The following is a 6,000-nucleotide window of genomic DNA, read 5'->3' as shown; positions in this document are numbered from 1 at the left end:
TGATCACACATTGATGGAGGATTATTTTATTTCGAGAGAAGGTGTTCCCATTGGGCCATCCTTGGGAATCCAGGAAGAGGCAAGGGGGAAAATATTGGAGAATCATTGTTCTGGTTCTTCCTGTGAACCAAATATCTTCTACCTCATGGGAATGTTGAAACCTAGCCCATTTGTGCTTTGTTTAATCTTAGCTTTCCTGTTCCCTGACTGTGACTTTTAGAATTTGGATCCAACAATATTAACTTTATGTGAGAAGTCTGCCTCCTCCACAATGTGGGTAGAGTTCATCAAACTCTATTACACACACAAGATTTATCATGGCTGTAAAATATTCAATTGTGTGTCTGCTCCTCTTTCATTCTAAATTTGATATTCCTGGAAAGCAGTGACCGTGATTTACTCATTTAAAAAAAAAGAAAAAATCTTCAGTGCAAGTATAGGGCTTAACACAAAATTGTTAGATGATTGTTGGTTGAACAGGTATATCATTGAGTAAATCTGTAAACATACTATGCCCATTGCTTTTGGCAAGGTGAACAAGCAGTATCTGTCACTGATGAGCCTCATATTAACGTCATGCCTAAGGTCATAAGAAATTACGCTGCTGTGCCAAGTACATGCTCCAGGTCAACCTGGGAGCTCAGCTGTGACCTGTTATTTTCCTGGTTATTCTGTTTCTGGCTGCACTGAGCAAGTTAAGCCCTCACAGCTGGTCTTTCTGAAAAAGGAACTTGCTTTTCAATTTCAGAAACCCCAAAGAGCATGTCGGACAAAGGGAATCTGGCACGTTCCTCTCCTTCAGGGGTACCTATATGTTCATTGCACTATCCATCTTGTTTACTCACAATTGCTTTCAACCACTACAATCAATCAGGTCTGAATATCATAATTACATAGGTGAAAGCACATCTGCTGGATTTATAGCTGACATGAAAAACTGATAGAGATAAAGGAAAAGATAGTGCATCAAAAATGAGTATATCATTGTATATACATTATCTTTCTCAATTCTCCTGCTTCCATTTTATAGAAGAAGTAAGCTTCAGAGAGGCTGAATGACTTGTCCAAGACCACACAGCTCGGAAGTAGCAGAGATAGTAACTTACTTGCAGATTTTTTATTCTGAAATTTAGTATCAATGTATCTGCAAAATGACTTGATCTTTCCATTACGACAAATTTAGAATGAAAAGTAGAAATGCTGCAAACTGCTGCTCATCCCATTGTCAAATTATACCTGAGAAAGGATTGATTATAGAGGATGAAAACTCGAAAGAATCACTGAAGTGAAAGATAATTGTTACAATAATAAAGTTGAACTTTCTGCTGGTCTGAGCAGACAATTGGAAGTACACAGGTTATAGTCACCATCTTTATTTGCATAGAATTATTCACAAAATGCCATGGCCTTAATTATCTAATTCCATTCTCAGAAAAACCTTAAAACATTGCTTCTCTCCATTTTACAGGTGAGTTAAAAGAGTTACAGAAACTCAAAGAATGTGTGTAAGGCCATGTGGGAAGTAAGTAACGTTAGAATCCAGGACTCTCCCATGAGTTGAGTCCAGAATGACACTTTATGCTCAAATTGAAAATCTGAATATATGTCAAATACAAAATAAATAGCAGTCCAGTTCAAAATTTCACTAAACTTTTGGTTGGTTAAGCTTTAGTTGGATTAACAATCAGCTATATGGGACATTACAACATTATGTTTTCATAATAAAACTACTTAGTATTTAAAGAGAGGAGGTAGTCAATACCTTCTAACTACTTTTTCTTGAAATTAGCTAGGGATTATTCCATATTAAGTGGCTTTCCCACTTTAATTCTTGCCAAACCTAACCCGATTAAACTGGCCAATGCCCATTCAGTATGCTTTCTTTTGGCAAGATATAGCCTCTAATTGACTTTGATTAATTTGGCAAATTGAGACAAAATTGCTCATCCTTACGCTCCACTTAAAACAACAACAACAACAACAACAACAAAAAAACTCGGGCTTCCCTGGTGGCGCAGTGGTTGAGAGTCCGCCTGCCGATGCAGGGGACACGGGTTCGTGCCCCGGTCCGGGCAGATCCCACATGCCGTGGAGCAGCTGGGCCCGTGAGCCATGGCCGCTAAGCCTGCGCGTCCGGAGCCTGTGCTCCTCAGCAGGAGAGGCCACAACAGTGAAAGGCCCACGTACCGCCAAAAAAAAAAAAAAAAAAAAAAAAAAAAAAAAAAAAAGACTCAAGCAAGCCATCTTTCTCATGTTTTTTCTTACTTTCTCTTCTTTTAAGATTCTTTTCTTTCTCTCTCAGATTTACTCTTCCATGTGTCAGTTTCTTTGGGGTTTGTTTGTTTGTTTGTGTGGAGAAGGAGGCAGCGGCACTAACGGAGAGCACATACATTTCAGAGTCAGGCCGACCCAGATATAAAAGCTGCGACACTGCTTCACAGTCATGCAGTATTGAACAAGGGACTGAACCTCTGGGATAGCTTTCTCATCCTACAGAATGTCAACAGTAATAACCTCACAGAGTAGTTGTGACACATAAAACTGCAAGTTCTGTACAACTGTAGCACAGAGCCTGGCAAATAAAGGTATTCATAATTGGACTTAATGCTGTAGATGAAAGAGTTGTATATGCTTACTTTTCAACTCTGGGTCAGTAATTACTTAGAAGAAGGTTTGTGACACGGTTTTCTGACCCTCTTATGTGGAAATCTGATCTGTCCTTAAAGACAAACAATAAAAATATCATCTATATTATTTCTTACCCAAGGCACCAGATATGTTGACATCATCTTCAGAAGAGAAACTTTTCTTCCTTTTTTTTTTTTCTTTTGGTATAAGTCATTCGTGTGTATCAGAAAATCAGCTGAAAGAATGCTAGGATTTTGACAGTTTGGGGCTGCTTGTCCTTGTCTTTTTATTCCCGTCACAATCATTCTCAAAAATTGTCTCCTTGCAACAATGAAAAAAATATATATAACCAGGTAGTTCATTTTCCAGCTCCTAGTTTTCCCTATGGGTTTCAGAAAATTGGACCCTAGAGGCTTGGCTTTATCAACCACTAGAAGCATTGCCATGGAAATACTATCAGAGACCCCATCACTCAACCCTTCATCAGGTACCAATAATAGCCGTGAACACATTCACTTAAATATGATTTGGGTCAAAGAAGATGATGATAATAATAGGTACTCAGTACCTCAGTAGAAAATCTTATATAGTGTTGCTTAAGTAAAGGTAGATTATTTATATCTGCTCTGATTTATGTTTTTCAAACTTGGTCGAGAATTTCTTCAGAGGGAATTCATTTAGAATAATAAGTAGCTGATAGAATATTTATTGAATGCAATGGGCTTTTTGTAATTACAGTAACACGTGACTGTATTTCATTTTTTTTAAATTATTTTTGGCGGCGTTGGGTCTTCGTTGCTTTACGGGGGCTTCCCTCTAGTTGCGGTGAGCAGGGGCTACTCTTCGTTGCTGTGCGCGGGCTTCTCATTGTGGGGGCTTCTCAATGCAGTGGCTTCTCTTGTTGTGGAGCATGGGCTCTAGGCATGTGGGCTTCAGTAATTGTGGCTCACGGGCTCTAGAGTGCAGCTCAGTAGTTGTGGCGCATGGGCTTAGTTGCTCCGTGGTATGTGGAATCTTCCCGGACCAGAGCTTGAACCCATGTCCCCTACATTGGCAGGTGGATTCTTAACCACTGTGCCACCAGGGAAGTCCTGCATTTCATTTTTTATACTGAAAAACTTGATAAATTCTATTAGGAGAACTTATTTTGTCTTCCAAAATATCTATTAGCCAGCCAACTTAACATCAACTGTGCCCTTAATTACCATAAAATCAGCTCACCATCAGCCTTCTCACCAACCCTCATTCTCCATCCCAATGAGTAACATAACTTTCCAGAGACAAGAAATCAAAATGCAGTAACAGAAAGAAGTTACTTGTAGAAAATCTTTTTTTATCCTCCTGTTTATTTTCTTAAGGAATCAGCTTTGCTGATTTCTTAAAGAATATGGCAACATATTATGTTCTCCCTTAATTTGTTTTCATACTAGTTGGTTTCTGATACATCAGAGTCTATTGTAGTGCCTTAGCTCATCTTTAAATGATGAAAATGCAAATGTTATGCTAATCTTAGTGGTACTAGAGGTGCTGAGGTTTTTAAGCTAGTGAATCTGGAAGGGACTGTCCCACCATATGGTGAATGTATTAGTCAGGATTGATGAAGTTGTGCTATAGTAAGAACAACAGCAAACACAAAACAGAAACTTGTATTGGTTTCAACAGCAAGGTTTATTTCTTGCTCGTGGTTCAAGTCCATGTCAGGTTGGTTTCACTCCAAGAAATAGACTGAGTGAACACCCACAAACTTGACTTTTTCCCACAATGTACTGTCCTAAACTAGTCACATATACTCTCTCAACCTCAAGCAAGCCAAAAAGTAAAATCCTACTATTTGCCTCAAAGTGGGGAAAAAACCTATATTTGAGTGATCAGACTAATGATGACCACACTAAGAAAATTATTAATAGTGCCAGATATAAAGGGTAATGTTTGTGAGTAGGTCGAACTAAGGAAGTTGAAAGTACATTTAGACAATTTTTAAAATGTCGTCAGGGATAATCCTGAATAGACAGTGACTTTAATCATTTTGCAGTTGGCTTTCTAGCCCCAATGCCTATCTTTTCCCAGTGCTAAATGCAACAAATGTTTATTGAGCACATTACTTCATGTGAGTCATTTACCAAACACTGTGTAGATAAATAGATAAGGAATCCCTGAATCTGGATTCAGCTTATGTTTATCAAACCTTTATTTTATTAGGAACGGTGCCAGATATGATATTATGTACATTATCTTATGTATCCTCACAATAAATAAAATAAAGTTTATGTTATCTCTTGTTGGAGAAATGCGGACACTGATTAAGAAAGGAGCATGACCTTGCCCAAGTTTATACTGCTAGTAGGTGGCAGGGTTAATACATTCTGGCCTTTCTAATGGCAAGTCCAGTGCTCCTTCTAGAGCATATCTTTCAACAACAAGAAATGATCTATGTGAAAATAAAAACTAAACCAAACAGTTACCCACTTTTGCAGAATGATCTTTATAACTAATATATTTCATACTCAGATTTGACAGTTTTTCACTTCTGTTGTCTTCTTCTCTTCCTCCCATCCCCCGTTGTGGGCCTTCATCAGCCTTCTTTTGTTACAGCACTATATTTTTTTCCTTCAGAGCACATCATCCATTTATATATCTCTCACACATATATATATATATATATATATATACTTGCCCTGCTTATGTTTTTCAAAATTGGTCAAGAATTTCTTCATATATATACATATAGACATATAGACATATATATATATATATCTCTACATATATATATATATATATATATCTTACAAGTATTTCCTTTTCCACTTCCATCTGCCAAGTCTACTTTTAGTTCCATTATCCCATTAATCTTAAGTTTTAAAGATAAATTTATATGTTCTCAATAAAACCCACATTTTCCTAATTTATATTTTAGTTAATCCTGAGAATACTTTCTAGTTCCTCAGGCTCAACCTTTTAGTACATCAGTGATTTCTTCCTCACACCTACATTCAATCAGTTAAAAGCTTATCCTTCACAGGGGCTCTTGCAGTTTTCCCTTCTCTGTCAACCTCACTACTAAAATTCTGTCCCTCATGACATCAATTCTAAACTTTTGTTGTAGCTTTCATTCTTCTTTTGCTTTCTGCATATCATCGCCAATACTTTTGATTGTATATACAGACATTTCATGTATAATAAGTGACAGTCACATTCCTCTATATTCTGGCCTGACACTCTTTTTTTTTTTTTTTTTTTTTTTTTTTTTGCGGTATGCGGGCCTCTCACTGTTGTGGCCTCTCCCATTGCAGACGGACGCGCGGCCATGGCTCACGGGCCCAGGCGCTCCGCGGCATGTGGGATCTTCCCGGACCGGGGCACGAACCCGTGTCC

This window comes from Lipotes vexillifer, unplaced genomic scaffold, assembly GCF_000442215.2.
Source record: "Lipotes vexillifer unplaced genomic scaffold, Lipotes_vexillifer_v1.1 scaffold45, whole genome shotgun sequence".
NCBI classification, from domain to species: Eukaryota; Metazoa; Chordata; class Mammalia; order Artiodactyla; family Lipotidae; genus Lipotes; species Lipotes vexillifer.
This window is presented reverse-complemented; position numbering follows the sequence as displayed.